Genomic DNA, 17,274 nt, shown 5'->3' with positions numbered 1-17,274 from the left:
AATTTCCCAATTGAATTCAAATTGCATTTGAATTTGGAAAATTAAGCCAGATGAACATCAAAAGCCCCTGATTCTCGACATTTGGCACTTGGCACTCGGCACTCGACACATATGGCTATGCGTGTGCTGGCTTGGAGTTCAGACTACTGTTTTGTTTTTTTTTTTAAACAAATGACTCTTTTTTTGGCAATGAGGGTTAAGTGACTTGCCCAGGGTCACACAGCTAGTAAGTGTCAAGTGTTTGAAGTTGGATTTGAACTCAGGTCCTTCTGAATCCAGGGCTGGTGCTTTATTCACTGCAGTGCCACCTAGCTGGCCCCAAAGTCAATACAAATGGTACCAATGATTAAGTACGTCTCCCTGGACATCTCTTGTTTATTGTTTGGCTTTTCTACCTTTGTTCCTATGTTTCTGCTCAAGTGCACACACACATACACACACATGAATGCACATGGGAGCACCCCTAGGTCTGGCCCTGGTGTTTGTGGGACATACCTAGGGCTGACTTGTGGAGCCTTGGGAACTTCTCTCTCCCTTTCCCCTCCTTCTTTTAGGAGGAGCCTAGCTGAAGTTCCCCCATGTCACTCCTCCATCCTGGAGGTTCTGGCCACAGCAGCTGCCTTAGCCTCAAGGCCTTTCCTCCCTCTCCATCCTCTCACGACCCTTTCCTCTTTTCAGACCACTTCTCTTCTCTATCCTGACTCAAAGAACAGAATCAGTGAGTCTGGGAACAGGGCTCAGAGTGTGTTCATGGGTGATGGGAGATTTGGCCTTTGGTTCCTTACCCTAAAGGACAGAGGGACTGGTGGTGGAAGCTCAGGTGTTTGAGCAAGTGGGTGAGAAGTTTTGGAGCAAGTGAGCCCTTTGGTGTCCCTCCTGCCATACTGTGTAGGCTGTTGTTTGTTCCATCTGCATGTGAGGCTGCCATCCCCCACTCCTGTCCCAGATGCTCTGGGCAGTTAGTACCATCCTGGATTCTTTGCTGATTAATGCTGCTGTGCCAACTGCCATTCCCATAGCTGTCTGGGCTGGTTTGATCTCTAGATGAGAACCATTGAGATGACCAGCAAACCTTCTTTTGAAAATGAATATCTGAGGGCAGCTAGGTGGCACAGTGGATAGAGCACCGGCCCTGGAGTCAGGAGTACCTGAGTTCAAACCCGGCCTCAGACACTTAACATTTACTAGCTGTGTGACCCTGGGCAAGTCACTTAACCCTTGTTGCCCTGCCCCCCCAAAAAAGAAAAGAAAAAAGAGAGTGGATAGTTTCCCTTTAACTAAGGAGACTTCCCTAAGACTTAATTAAAGTTTGTGAAAGTATCCTGAGAAGGGGGAGAAGCATTGGAGGGGGGTCAATAAAATTGATCCAAATAAATTCTTTGCACATACAGAATAAATGTCTCACTCACAGGAAGAAATTTGATCGATAAATTAGCAAATTTGAAGTGAGGAGGGAGTAATTAAGAGGCCCTTTGAAAGCAGAGAATGCATTAAGTAGAGAGTGAGGGATTCCACAGGGCCCATGGAAGCAGGAAACACCAATGCTTTAGAGAGACACGGAAGATGAGAGACATATTTCAGCCAGGAGAAAGAAGGAGTGGGAGGAGCATCCAGAAGTTGGTGAAAATGGGGGAGGGATGAGGGGAGAGGACAGCAGGCAACTTGAGGTTCTTAGAATTTGGAATTTCTCTCTCATGCATCAGCCAGCTGAAGGAAGCTTGCAAGTCATCCTCAACATTGTATTTTTCTTTTTTTAAAAATCAAAGAACTATTTTATTATTTTCTAGTTACCTGTAGAGAGAGTTTTCAACATTTGCTTTTGTAAGCTTTCTATTTCCCAATTTTTCTTCCTCCTTCCCTTCCCTTCTCCCTCCCCCCTCCCCAAGGCAGCAAGCAATCTGATCTAGGTCATATATGTAAACATTATATTTTTCTTAAGGAGATTGGAGGGAAGGTGGTACTCATTGTGAGATGTGGAGGTAGAAGACAATGGGGATGGAGGATTCTCCCAGACTGTCCCTGCTAAAAAGTACTGATGTCTTCAGCTACTGGAGCTGCCTCCAACAACTGAAATTACTGGCAGACGGTGGCATGGACATTCCTTCCAGGGCGTCTAGGGGAACCAGAGAATAGGAAAGAGGCTAATGCATCTGGGGCCAAAATGAGATCAAGTTCCAGGGGAGAGATGGCGTGAGACCATGACATGCTGGCAGAACCCAAAACTCCTAAAGAGATGCAAATTCAGGATGTATGTAAGGAATTCTGAGACACTTGGAAGGCCCTGAATGGACCAATGCAGAGCAAAGAGAGCAGAACTAAGAGAACAATGTTCCCAAAGACCGCAAGGAAGCTCCCAAAGACAGCAGAATGAATGCATGGGAATAGAATGACCAGTTTTAACTCTAGAGGACTGATGAGGAGAATCATAATTCCCTTCCCTCAATAGAGAAATGGCAGACTACGTCCAATTGTATTTTGTTTCCACTCCAAATGTTCCCATGGACTATTTGTCCCCTGCCCGTGGTAGAGCCTTCTGATCAACCCCAGTTGGACACACTGTACCTTGACTCCAACATAGTGATGTCATTTTGGTCTCCTTCAAGAACGAGGGACAACAACCATGTTTTAATTGTTTCTCTTGGGTCTAAGGGAGTCTCTTGAATTCCTTCTGTTGTTTTGTCCTCCCCTGTCTCCTTGGTTTAAAGGGAAACCGTTAACTCCTTCCCTTTCAGTGACAGTGCCAATGCTGGGGGTTGCTAAGGACAATGCCAAATGTGGTATACTTTGGGCCCCTCCCCAAATGGAATGTTGCATTCAGTTCTGAGCACTACAGTTGAGGAAAGTCATCGATAAGCTGGCCAGAACCCAAGGAGGGTGACCAGGAAGGAGAAAGATCATGGATCCATATTCTTTGAAGCAGGACATTTAGCCTTGGAGAAGAGAAGGCTGGGGGCGGCCTGAGGGGGTCCACAGTCACTGTCTTCAAGGATCTGAAGAACTGTCATGTAGGGAAGGATTAGACTTTCTGTGTTTTCCTTCAGAGGACAGACACAAGAACAATGGGGAGAATGTGCAGATGGTCAGATTTTATGTTAGTGCTGGGGAAAACTACTTAGCAATAAGTGGGCTTCTCCCTCACTGGAAGTCTTCAACAGAAGGCTGCATGAGCACTTTGAGGGGAGCTCATAGACATCTGTCACATGTAGATTGGACTAGATGGTCTCTGAGCTCCCCTCCGACTTGGAGAGTTTGGGATTCTGTTCTAGCCCTCAGTTTCCTCCCCTGTAAAATGAGAGATTTGGGCTGCATCAGGGGTTCTCAGCTTTTTTTTTTTTGGTGAGGCAATTGGGGTTAAGTGACTTGCCTAGGGTCACACAGCTGGTAAGTGTTAAGTGTCTGAGGCCAGATTTGAACTCAGGTCCTCCTGACTCCAGGGCCGGTGCTCTATCCACTGCGCCACCTAGCTGCCCTCTCAGCTTTTTTTAATGACTTGGACCCCATGACATTCTCTCCATGATGCCTCTAGAAACCACAAATATTTGTCCAAAAAAAGTTTCCTCACTAGCCAGCCACAGCGGGAAAACACAGTAAGAAAACTTACTAACCAGACAAAGATGTTTTCCCCAGGGCAAATTTCTAAGCCAGGAATATATGACTTTTTTTGTGTGTGGCCTTAGAATGGAGAATATCAGAGCTGGGAAGGTCTTTAAGAACTATTGCTTGGAGGTGCCAGATTTTTTCTTTTTCTTTTTTTTTCCTTTTTTTTTTTTTAAAGTGAGGCAATTGCGGTTGAGTGACTTGCCCAGGGTCACACAGCTAGTAAGTGTTAAGTGTCTGAGGCTGGCTTTGAACTCGGGTCCTCCTGAATCCAGGGCCAGTGCTTTATCCACTGCACCACCTAGCTGCCCCTGGAGGTCCCAGATTTTACCCAAGTGAGGCTCAGAGGTTGGCCAGGGACTCTCCCCAGGTCATCAAGAATGACCAGAACAGAAGTGGGACCAGGCCCCAGGTGTCCTCAGTTCCAGCCCAGTGCACTGAGCTTTGGGTGCTTCTTTCTCTTCCTCTGGGTCTCAGTCTCCTGCAGGAACCCAGAGGCCCCCCCAAGGGTGACACCAGGCCAAAGCCCTTCCTCTGTAAGCTCTTTATCTTCCTTTCCCAGCAGCTCTTGGCAAAGCAGCTGCTCTGGCTAACCCTTTAGCAACTTCATTGTCTCGGTTCAATAGAATCCTCCTTCCCAACAAAAGAAGATACATTTCTTTATCTCTCTAATTAATGCTTAGACTTTAAGAAAGAAAAAACCCCCCACAGCCCCTCACCCCCCACTCCCCACCCTTGGGTCTGCAAGCCTGGCATAAAAATATCCAAAGGCTATTGGGGAAGGAGCTGTGGAACTGGAGGTCTCTGCCCCCAATATTCCGGGGCTAGACCCTGCCCAATCTTGCCTGCCCATTCAAGGCAGCGAACTCACTTCCTGGCCAGCCAAAGAAAGCATGGTCCTGTTTAGGACACTTCGGACTTTCCATTTTCCCGTGTCTGGATTCTTGATTTCCCCTGCCCCTTGGGGGTGGGGGTGGGGAGAACCAACTACTGGAATCTGGCTGCTAGGAGGGAGTCAGACCCCTCAGAAAATGTATTCAAGCTTTCCCTCAGACAGATCAATTCCAAATTGACCCACTGGATGCTGAGGTTCAGAGAGGCCTTCTGGGCTTAGTGGCCTGAGAGTGCCCCTGGCTTTCTCTCTCCCTCCCTAGCTGATTCGTCTCCTGCTACTTTGTGGGGGAGGAGAGGTTTCCACGCTGTCGGTTTCTGGCAGTTTCTTTGTCTTAAGACTTTCTTGCTTCATACTACTATTAGTTTCTTTCTCACCTTAAGGATTATCCAAAACAACCCTGTGAGGAAGACAATTTTAGCCATCCCCATTTCACAGAGGAGGAAACAGAGGCTCAGAGAATTGAGGTGATTTGCCCAAGGTGATGCAGCTAGTAAGTGGCAGTCTCTTGGTTCCAACTCTTCCCACTCTACCACCATCCCTCTTAATGTCTTGAAAATAGGCAGATCATGGGGGCAGCTAGGTGGTGCAGTGGATAAAATACTGGCCCTGGATTCAAGAGAACCTGAGTTCAAATCTGACTTCAGACACTTGACACTTACTAGCTGTGTGACCCTGGGCAAGTCACTTGACCCTCCTTGCCCCGCAAAAAAGAAAAGAAAAGAAAGGACAAAAAAGAAAGTAGGCAGATCATGAAGGATGGACAGAGAGGACAGGGGACCTTGGGCAAATCATTTTACCTCCATGGGCCTCACTTTCCTCACACATAAGATGAGATGACTTTTGGATTCTCTTCAAATTCTAGATCTATGAACTTGTTACAGAACTCTAACTATAAGGTCATTGAGGGCCTGAAATAAGATGGTGGCAGTGGAAATGGGAGATAGGGGCTAATGTGTGGGTTGAGTCAATCAGTCAGTGGATATTTATTAAGCATCTACTCTGTGCTAGACACTGTGCTAAGCAGTGAGGATGCAAAGAAAGGCAAAAGACAGTCTATGTTCAAGATAGCATGCAAATAACTATGTACAGAAAGGATCTTAGCGATTATGGTGATGATAATTATAAAAAATTGGAGATATCTCAGAAAGAAGGCGCTAGTATTATGGGGGATTGGGAAAGACTTCTTGCAGAAGGTGGGCCTTTAGCTGAGACTTAAGGAAAGCCAGGGAAACTAGGAGGTAGAGAATTCTAGGCCTGTGGACAGTCAATGAAAATGCCAAGAGTCAGGTGATAATTATGAACGGAATACATCTCAAAGGAGTGGTTACTAAGTGATGGTGGGGATCAAGGGGGTTACAACTCCCTCACCTCGACCAGTGAGTTCAGTGTAATGAGTAAAAGTGAAGCCAGCATTAGGAAGGGTGACCATCATGGAAGGCTTTGTCATCATGAGAGAGCCAGAAGATAGAAGTTGTGTAAGTGAGGAAGGGTCAAATAATATGCAAAATGTACACATTGTGAGGATCAAGCAGCTAGGTGATGCAGTGGATAGAGTGCTGGGTTTGAAGTCAGAAAGATCTATCTTCCTGACTTAAAATTCAGTCTCAGACACTTATTTGCTGTGTGTCCCTGAGCAAGTCACTTAACTCTGTTTGTTTCAGTTTCTTTATCTGTAAAATGCACTGGAGAATGAAATGGCGAACCACCTCAGTGTCTTTGCCAAGAAAACTCCACATAGGGTCGCAAAGAGTCAGATACAACTGAAATGACTGAACAATAACACCTGTAAGATGCTAGGTACTATTATTATTATTATTTGTATCCATTTTCTACCTTTTGCCTGAATAATCTGCAGTGATCAGTAAGTCTACAGTCTTCAAGGATAACCCATATGTAATTTCTGGTGCCAGTGAATTGCTAATACAACCTCTTCCATTTCTATAAACCAAGGGTTTTTTACTTGGAGTCCATGAACTTGCTTTTAAAAAATTAATTTTTGATCACTGTATTTCAATATAATTAGTTTTCTATGTGGTCCCATTTATTTTATTTCAAGAATTTACAAACATGATTCTGAGAAAGGATCCATAGCCTACAAGACTGTCAAAATTACCAGACAAAAAAGGTAAGAAACTCTGTTAAAGGGGCAGCTAGGTGGCACAGTGGATAAAGCACCTGCCCTGGATTCAGGAGGACCTAAGTTCAAATCCAGCCTCAGACATTTAACACTTACTAGCTGTGTGACTCTGGGCAAGTCACTTAACCCCAACTGCTTCACCAAAAAAAAAGAAAAGAAAAAAAAGAAACTCTGTTAAAAACAAATCAAGGGGCAGCTAGGTAGCATAGTGGATAAAGCACCTACCCTGGATTCAGGAGGACCTGAGTTCAAATCTGGCCTCAGACACTTGACACTAGCTGTGTGACCCTGGGCAAGTCACTTAACCCCAATTGTCTCACCAAAAAAAAAAATTATAGTCATTTGTTTGATGCTGTGCTTCTTTGTCAAAATAATTTAGTTGGTATTATTATTTTTTTTCTTTTTTTTGGAGGCAATTGGGGTTAAGTGACTTGCCCAGGGTCACACAGCTAATAAATGTCTGAGGTCAGATTTGAACTCAGATCCTCCTGACTCTAGGGTCAATGCTCAATCCACTCTGCCACCTAGCTGCCCTTGCTGTTATTATTTCCATTGTTATTATTATTCTTGGCCCAGATCACAAGGCAATAAGTTCCAGAGGTGATATTTAAACCTAGGTCCTCTGGTGCCAATAAAAGTCAGTGAGAACACATCTCATCCCAGAAAATGGAGAGCAGATGCTAGAACAGCAGAGGAGAGAATCGATCAGACGAGCAGTGTGTGTGTGTGTGTGTGTATGTGTATATGTCTGGTGGTAGGGATTGGTGGGGGTTAGTGGCCCAACAACAAAAACCAGGACTTGTCTTTGTATCTGCCCATTCTCCTAACCCTCCAGGAAGGAGGAGCTATTGAAAGATTCGGGGTGAGGGTAGCAGCCCCTAGTTGGCAATCATGGCAACATTTTCAGTTGGCCTGAATGTCTGGGCTGTCTTTATGGAAACCTCCATAAGTGTCTCTGTTGGATAAATATTGTTGAGTTTACTGCTGACACATCTTGTTCTCCAGCTGGTAGGTGTGGCACCCTGTGGGGCCTTTCTTCATAGGCAGCCTGCCCTAAGGGAAAGTAGACTGGGTTGGGAATCACTGGACCTGGGCTCCAATCCCAGCTCTCAGTCACCTTGGGCAAGTCATGTCCTATTTCTATACTACCTGTGAAACGAGAGTCTCTGATGAGATGATGTGCAAGTCCTTGGCTGGGCCTGGGAAGACATTGTCTGTTCTGTGCACCCAGCAGGTCTGCCCATTGTTGTAGCATGTGTTCTCGGGGGCCTGAGTTTTATGCTGGGTTAGGGTTCCAAACAGAAGGGCCCTAGTGGTTATAATTTGGGAGATGGTTTCTGTCATCCCCGCCCAAGCACACACATGTCTCTTACTAATCACATTGGGTTCTCAGGCTCCCCCCCCCCACAGTCTGTGTTTAATGTTCTGAGGGCCTTCTCAGCAACATCATTCTCTATTCTAGGTTCTCTGTTGGAAGATCCCGCCCAACTCCCACATTCTCCATTCTCTGTTCTAGGGGCCCTTCCAGCTCTAGCAGGTCTGTGTGCTATTGAATCTCTGAAGATAAGCCAAAGAATCATAGGAGTCTAACTCGGTGCAAGGAGGTGCCCCAAGTACATGGCAGTGCCTTACCCTACCAGCAAACCTGCTGGTTTCTCCACAGAGAAGGTCTGGAACTTGACCTCCACTGAAGGCTGAGCTGTGACCTTTCCAGACGCCATGATTAATTCTGGGCCCTTTGTAGAGAGCAGCCTGCTTTTCTGTTTTTTTCCCCCACCCCATAATTTTTCCCTTATTGCTCTGGTCTTGGAGCCTCCTCTTTAACTCTTGGGTGGACGCCTCTAGACTTTCCCCATTGGCTGGCGTGCAAGTTTAATTAGCTGTCTCATCAACAGCTGTGCCCTCTGGAAGGTTAAGAATGGTGGGTCACCTGGCCTTCCTTACATGTTGCTTTGGTCCTTTCTCGTTTTTGCCTTACCTCTGAGGGCGGCTTCTGTAAGATCCCAGTTTATCCACAACAGATGGTTTATTACGTGGAAATCGGCTTGAAAACAAACATGCCACAATTATTTTATTTTATTCTCTGCAGCAGAATTCCGACTGTTGACGAACGTCTAATTGGAATGCGATTCTGGCAGCGTGTGAAAAACACAGACATACTGTGAGGCCCAAATGCCAGGCATGATGACGATGAACCCACCTCAAGGCTCTTGCCACTCCTTGTGGAGAGAGGAGGTGCTCATTGGCCACAAATGCGAAGGGGGCTGGGACAGGGTCACAGGAGTTAGGCTGAGGGGCCCAAGGCTCAGACTCTGGGCTCTGGATCCGGGCTACTCTGTGTACAGTTAAATCAAGGGGCCCCGAATGGAGTAAGGTCAGGGCCCGGGCTGTGAGCAGGATCATTCTGTGCAAACATCACCTTCGCTCACGGAGACTTTGCTCTGGGCTGCGGCCATGGAGTGCCCTTGACTCCTCACTTACCATCTGGCCATGGCTTTCCCTGCTGGTCTTCTGGGCCTCTGGTGCCATGTGGCACTTGGTATTGGACAATCATTTCCTTAGTTTGTTAAAAGGAATGCCCAGTTCTAAGTTGTTACTCTTCCCTCTACCCCCTGGCCCTACCATTCCTCTGCCTTGGAAATGATTTGCTTTATTCCTGTCTTTTCCTTTTACTCTTAAAGCGACCATAGCAAATGCAGCAGAGCTGGCTTTCAGGTCGTATCTGGAGCTGAAAAAGGAACTCAGAGACTATCTATTGAATCTAACGCTCCTCATTTTACAGGTGGGGAAAATGAGGTTCAGAGAGGGAAAAGGAGTCACACAGCTAAGAAGGAAGAGATACAGGATTTGAACTCAGGACCTCAAGCTTCCATTCAGTCCTTCCATTTCACTTCTGCCTAAGTTCAGTCTTGCCTCGTATGACTCTATTGCCTACCATATTGAATCCAACTTTCTTTGCTTGACCTTTAGGGCTCATTGTCAATTCTCTCTTTCAACCCCCACCCTGTCCCTCCCTATCTCAATCAGTATTCCTTGACACAAATGGGCCCTCCAGCTAAGAGGGTCTTCTCATGTTCTTCTGATCCCTTCTCAGAGAATGCTTTGGCGTTCTAGTCTTTCTGACATTCTTCCTTTCTGACAGGCCCATCCACTCACCCGCTTGAAAACCTGGCTCCAAGGGCACTTCCTCCAAGAGGCTCCACCCCACTCTGAGGTCCTATTGGTCAAATCTCCCAGAACTAAGGCTCTGCTTTTATAAGGGAATCTAACTCAAGGCTGCATCTCCGGCCCAATTCTGACCACTGGGCCATGGTTACAATGGTGATTATTGTTTTAACTAAAGATGAAAGGAGGCCTTGCGGCCTGGTAGATAAGGGGCCAGACTTGGGGTCTGGAAGACTGGACTCAACTTGTACTCCTGGTTCATCCCAGCTGTATGATGCTGGCCAGCTAAGCTGCTTAACCTCTCAGTGACCCTAGCAACCCTCTGAGATGACAAGGTACAAGTGAGGGACCTGACAAGTGCTGCACTAGAGGGAATATCCACGCCAAAAGTTCCCCATGCCAATGGAATCCCAGGCAGGGATCTAAGTAACCAGACACACAAAGACTCCCAATGGATCAGTGATCTTATCAACGTGGGTCCCTCCAGTGATGCAGCTGGTGATGCGCCTGGCCATCTTGTACACCATTCATCGATTTGATATTGAAAGGATATCAGTTAAGTAGACTGGCCGTCCACAGGTTATCCTATTTTTGCTTTATCATCATTTGTTTATCATCATTTGCTCATCATCTTTTCCCTTCATAAATTTCTTCTCTGACAAACCCTGCCTCAGACAATTACTAGCTTTGTGGTCTTGGAGGTGGCACTTCTCTACCTCTTTAGATATCAATGAATTATTGATAATTGGTAATTGATGGAATGAGATAACACATGAATCACTTTGCAATCCTTCATGTGTAATATAAAGGCAAGCTGATATTATTATTGTTATTATTGTCCCTTTCTCTGCTTCTTCCTAAGCCTTGTTTGTGACACATTTCAGCCTGTTCACTATGCACCTCTTTGTTGTCCCCTGGGTGACCTTTATTTTTAGGTCTTCAGAGAATGTAGTGTGTTTCAATTTCCCAAAGGCAACCTAGCCTACTCTCCTCCTTTTCCTGTTCGATTCTTGGCCCAACTCATTGTTCAATTGGCTATTTATGGTATTTGTCACATATATATGTACATACATACATGCATATACACCATGTTTGTATACACCAAGAAGTCCATCCAACTGTATATTATGCAATCTGGACAGCAGGTGTTTTTCATTCACTTGGGTTTTCCTTGGGTATGAATGCTTAGGCCAAACTCAATAAAATTTTAAAAACTACCCTGTATGCCAAGGTCACTAATAAAGATGAAGTGATGCTTTCCCTCTTTGTTGTGACAACCTGAGTAATAGCTGTGTGTGAGGGCATCTCAGACAAGCTTTGGGAACCTTTAGAGAATTTCTGGGCCTGCTCCTGCATTTTAGTTCACCATATGGAGACCGTGCGCTTTTCCTGCTTAGACTCTAGTAAAAACATCACTATATTCAAAACCATTATTATATATGCCAATTATGGAGGGTGGGCCCACAGAGGTCTCATCTGATGCTTGGTCAACTTCCCACCAGCACGTAATCATTTGGTTGCAGGTCCTATTTTGGCTTATTCTTTTTTTTTTTTTTTAGTGAGGCAATTGGGGTTAAGTGACTTACCCAGGGTCACACAGCTAGTAAGTGTTAAGTGTCTGAGGCTGGATTTGAACTCAGGTACTCCTGACTCCAGGGCTGGTGCTCTATCCACTGTGCCACCTAGCTGCCCTGGCTTATTCTTTTTTTCAAAGGGGCAGGATTAACATGAGATACGGTAAGCAAGATGGGATGTTGTCATATTGGAAAGGGCCTTGAATGCCAGCAGGGAGAGTATGAGCTTTACTCAATAAGAGTGCTGGATCTGAAGTCAGGACATGGGTTCAAACCAAGGCCCTACCACTTACTGCTTGTTGGGCGAGTCCCTGAACCTCTCTGGGCCTCACTTTCCTTCTCTGTAAAATGAAAGAGTTGAACTGCATGATCTCTAAGGTTCTTTCTAGCTATCTATATTGATATCAATATTGATAGCAATAGTGATAGCGATAGCGATACCGATAGCAATAGTGATACCAATACCGTTACTGAAAGTCATAGCGATACAGATATCGATACTGATACTGATACTGATATTGATACCGATTCCTATACCTATATCTATCTATCTATCTATCTAAATCTGTATGTGCCCATGGGCAAGCCATCTGTAAAATGAGGGGTTAGATTAGATGACTTCTGAGGCGCCTTTCATCCAGCTCTTGATCCATGATCTTATGAGCAATAAGGAACCACTGAAGCTTTGTGGGAAGAGGAATCCCATGGTCAAATTTGAGAAAGATGACTCTGACAGCCACATTTGTGTGTGTGTGTGTGTGTACACACACACAAATATATATAAATATATACATGTATAGATGGATGGATAGGATGGCTGGAGAACTCTTCAAGAGTAGGGATTTAGACTTCTACTTCCTTTGCTTCCTCCCTTTAGTGTTTTACCTGTGGTGAGAACACCATGGGTGCTGACTCATGCATGGGTATCCAAAGGGAGTTCACTCCCATCCTTTTGACCTGGAGCTCAGAGCTGAGTGTTGTGTGTTGAGCATCCAGGTCCAGCTGCCAGGAAGAAGGCAAGGCTCGTGCTGTTCTTTTAGAAAGTCTGTTTTTTCCAATATTAGAATATGGGGCTAGGATTGCTCATCAGCCATTGTTTTGCATTCAGCAGGCTGTGTTGTGTTGGCAGCTTCTGGACCTACGCGCTCTGCTATTTTTGGAGATCGTCATTAAATGGATTGTTGATATGTAAATACACAAGTGGAAACGCAAAATTGCCCTAATTTTCCGGTGAACTTTCTTCCTGCAGCTTGCAGAGAAATACTTTGTTACCTCCCCACGTTAAAGAATATTTTCGGAACTTGCAGCAAAACTGGGCTAAAATTGATGGGTGAAACCTGGGAAAAATAGTACATGTGTAATTCACCTCCTCTTGGATGGACTGGTACACACATATACATACAAACATGCTAAATGCACATTGGTTAATGGAGTAACATCAGCTAATGGACCAACAACGCCTAATGTCTATGGAGATGGAAGAATTCCAAACAGACATGGAGTAGAGATGTGTTTGTAGCTGTGCTGGGGCAGAGGGTCTGTTTCTCTGCCAACCTTGAAGGTCATTCAATGAAAGCATGGACTGAGTCTTGCTCAGAAGCAGAAGATGGGGTCTCTCAAGCCTTTGCACCCCAATGTCTATTGGTTCTGAGTAAAAAATGATGTGGACTAATTAAGTTGTAATACAGTGGTGAGGAAAGGACTTTCCTTTGCCTTACAAATATTAGCTCTTGGTTGTCTAAGGAGGCGTAATCTAATTGGGAATTATCCGTGGGTATGTTTGGCATTTCAGACCTTGATGGCCATTGTCACCTACTCTGCTACTTGCTAATACGAGTCCATATTTCACAAAAGAAATGGAAAGATACCCCAGGACTATGACCCTATATGTTATGTAATGGTCAGAGTGGAAGATAGGCTGGGTTCGAATCCTGAACCTGCCACTTACATGTGTGATCTAGGGTAAGTCCCTTTCTTGCTCTGAGACTGTTTTCCTTTCTAGGAAATGAGAAGGTTGAGCTCACTGACATCTAAGGTAGACCTGTAACTAAAGCCGGCCGACTGGGCTTTGTCCCAGGCTGTCAAATTTAGAGATGACTGAAAGCACATGCAGTTCTCTAGCAGCATAGAAAAACAGAGCTGTTTAACTAGTTAGAAAGGAGAATTAGTTCAAATGGGAATCGGGCAAATGACCCTTTCTTCAGTCACATAGCCTTAGCCTGGTTTGTGCTGCCTCAGCTATAGAAGGTTCTGCTTCCATCTTTTATCTAAAGATCCCTTTCTGCCCTAATATTTTGTATTCCAAATGGTTGTTGTGTTTTGTTTTGTAGCTAAATAAGGACCTGGGTTCAAGTCTCAGCTCTGTCACTTATTAGTGGTGAATCTTTGGGTGACTTGCTTCCCATCCCTGGGTCTTGGTTCCCTTCTCTGAAATGTTTGGCCAGATGATTTCTAAGGTCCCTCCCAGTTCTGATACCTTATGATCCAAAGGTGTCAGTGTCTCAGAGATGGCTGCACTTTGGCAAAGTGGCTTGTAGACTTTGTTCTATGGTATTTCAGTGACTCTGGGACTTTACCAATGTTGGAACTTCTTTCATTCCTTTCACTCCTTACCTTCTCATTGTGAATGATTCTTGCCATGTTTTCCCATGAATCATCCATAGAGGATCCAGCCAATGAGCTGTCAACCTTCCTTGGATTCTTTTTTATATTTCAGGGGTCCCAGTGTTCCATGCTAGCTGGAGCTTTCATCTATTGTCTCACTGGCCCACCTCCTTTTATAGCAGCAGCCATGACAGATGATGACTTTTATTAAACACCTCATATACAAGGTGATGTTGTTGGTAATGCACAGCAGCCTCACTTTGGTCCCTTCAATGCCTTTTGGAGAGCCCTCCTAATGTTTTGTTTCTTTGGAGACCTTGGTGTTTCATTCTTTTTTTTTTTTTTTTGGTTGTCTTTTTTGTAGGGCAATGAGGGTTAAGTGACTTGCCCAAGGTCACACAGCTAGTAAGTGTCAAGTGTCTGAGGCCGGATTTGAACTCAGGTTTTCCTGAATCCAGGGCCAGAGCTTTATCCACTGCGCCACCTAGCTGCCCCCCACCCCTCTGTGTTTCATTCTTAGCCATGAAGTGTCACCAGAATATTGATGGTGTTTACAAAGGGGGGCCTCGGAGGCAGGGAGTAGCTTGGGCTCATTCAGGGCACTTCACAATTTCCCAGATGCGATCCAGTCTACCCTCCTCCTCCTCTTCAACTCTGGGCTCAGCTCTGGCCCAACACAGTGGGCTACCTACCCACCTTGACCAACTAGCCCTTAATTTCTCTTCCAGGTTTTTCAGGAAACACCTGCTTGCCTTAGAATATTGTGTCTTGACTGGATCTCAGCCCTGGGTAGCCTAGGCCTGCTTGTGACAGTGAAGGAGTCTTGGCCTGGAAGAAGCCAGCACTCATCCAGTACTCTGATGAATATAGGAGACAAACTCAAACATTTTGTTTTTCTTCTCTTATATCCCTTTCTCATTTTTCTTTTCCTCCTCTTCTTTTTCCTCCTCCTCTTCTTCCTCAGCATTTTCATTCTCTTTTCTTTTTTTGCCTCTCCCTCTTCCTTTATTTTCCTTCTCCAACATATCTAAGGTATCTTCTTTTTTCTTCTTTCTCCATTTTCTACTTTTCTTCCTTTTTTCTCTTTTCCTTCTCTTCCTATTTTTTCTTCCTTTTCCTCTTCCCTTTCAAATTTCTCTTCCTTTCCTCCTCCTTCCTTTTTTCTCCCTGTTTTTTCTCTCTCCCCTTCTCCATCTCTCTCTCTCTCTCACCCGTTCCTCTCTCTTTCTTATAACCACACACAGGAACAGAAATTCCTATTCACAACATTTCCTGCCTATGGGGGGACCCTCAGTAGGATTTGTCTTATAAAACCCGATGAAGGGATGATGAGGGGTCTTGAATACATACTCTATGAGGATTTGCTGAAAGAACTGTGGGTGTTTGGGCTGTTGAAAACTCAGGGGCTGACTTAATTACTGTCTTCCAGTGTTGGAAGGCTCATGGTTTTGGAGGAGTGCAGAAGCAGCAGTTTTGAGTAGAAGTTGCAAAGAGGAAGATTTTGGCTTGGTACAAGGAAACGTTTCCAAACACCGAGAGCTGTCCCAAAGTGGGATGGACTGTCTGTCTCATTGGGTAGTGGGTCCCCCCTCACTTTGGTGAGTCTTCAAGACTCCTTCACTGTCACAAGCAGGCCCAGGTTACCCAGGGCTGGTGAGTCTTCAAGTGGAGGTGGGATGACTACTTTAGGGGCTTGTCATTGTGGGAATTCTCTTTGGGGTATTGGGTAAATGAAATGTCTACTTAGATCTCTTCTAACTCTGAAAACCCATGATTCTATGTAATGTGAAAGGCATCATGGTACAGTGAGCCCAGGACTTAGAACAAGAAGACTGGGGCTCACATCCCAGTTTTGGCACTAAAGTAAATCACTTCTCTTTTCTGAGTCTCAGTTTCCTCATATGTAAAAGGAGATCTTAATAATGGAGAACTAAACATTCACTGAATTTGAGTTGGAAGGGAATTCTGAGGCCATGTACTCCAAACCCTGATAGGAACAAACTCTTCCACCAACCCTGACAAGTAGTCACGTAGATTCTGCTTAAAGACCTCCAGTAAGAAGGTGTACACTGATTTCTGGGGCAGCCTATTCCACTTTCAGGCAATACAAACTGTTAGGAAGTTTTTCCATGAATTGAGTTGAAATTTTCCTCTTTGCACCTTCCCTCCAGTACTCCTTGTTCTGCCCTTTGGGGCCAAGCAGAACAAGTCTTAGCCCTCTTTCACAGGGTATTCCTTCAAGTACTTGAAGACCTGGTTTATGGGTAATCTTCTCCTAGCTAAATATCACCAGTTCTTTCAACTGATCGTCATGTGGCATGTTCTCGAGCCCTTTTCAACCATCCCATCTGCCCTCCTCTGGACACTCTCCAATGTTCTACATAACTGAACATGAGACTCCAAATGGGGTCAGATCAGGACTGAGTAGTACTAGCATTTCCTGAGTACTTATGCCTATCTTAATGTCGTTTGCACATGAATTTTCTTGACTGCCATTAAATTCTCAGATCTTTTCCAGATGTGGTCCAGCCACATCTCCTCTATCTTGTATTAGGGAAGTCAGTTTTTTTAACTCAAGGTAACATTTGTCTTAGCAAATTTCATCTCACTAGATTTAGCCCAGTGCTCTGGCCTCTTGAGATCTTCTCAGATCCTGAGTGCCAATCCAGCATTTTAGCTGTCTTTTCTAGCTTTGTGTCTTGGGCAAATTTTAAACCATGCCAACTATACCTTTATCTCTACTAGAAACTGCCTTACGAGTTGACATTGGTCCATTCATGGCTAACTAGTCTTTGGCTACAGCCATTTGACCATTTTTGAGGTCTCCTAACTGCCTCTCTCCATTTTGTTTATGACAGGAGCCTTCCCATAGGATCCTCAGGCTTTGGTAACTCCCTTGCACATTGGCCAGCATTGCTTATAAAGGTGGACTTTGCTTTATGCAACAGATGCATTCCTAACGATTGTATGTAATTTGATGGTGAGGGGTGAGGTAGAGTGAGGCAGAGATGCTCAGAGCTATTTCTAGGATAATGCCCTCACAAGGCTATAGGGCTAAGAGGCTGCTAGGTGGCACAGTGGATAAAGCACCGGCCTTGGATTCAGGAGGACCTGAGTTCAAATCCAGCCTCTGACACTTGACACTTAACTAGCTGTGTGACCCTGGGCAAGTCATTTAACCCTCATTGCCCTACAAAAACAAAAAAACCCCAAGGCTATAGGGCTTTCCTCACAAGTAGGTGGTACCTGGCATCATTATTTTCAGAGAGATCATAAGATCACAGAAGGTCAGAGCTGAAAGA

The sequence above is a fragment of the Dromiciops gliroides genome, chromosome X, assembly GCF_019393635.1.
Source record: "Dromiciops gliroides isolate mDroGli1 chromosome X, mDroGli1.pri, whole genome shotgun sequence".
NCBI lineage: Eukaryota > Metazoa > Chordata > Mammalia > Microbiotheria > Microbiotheriidae > Dromiciops > Dromiciops gliroides.
Note: the sequence above shows the minus strand (reverse complement) of the source record.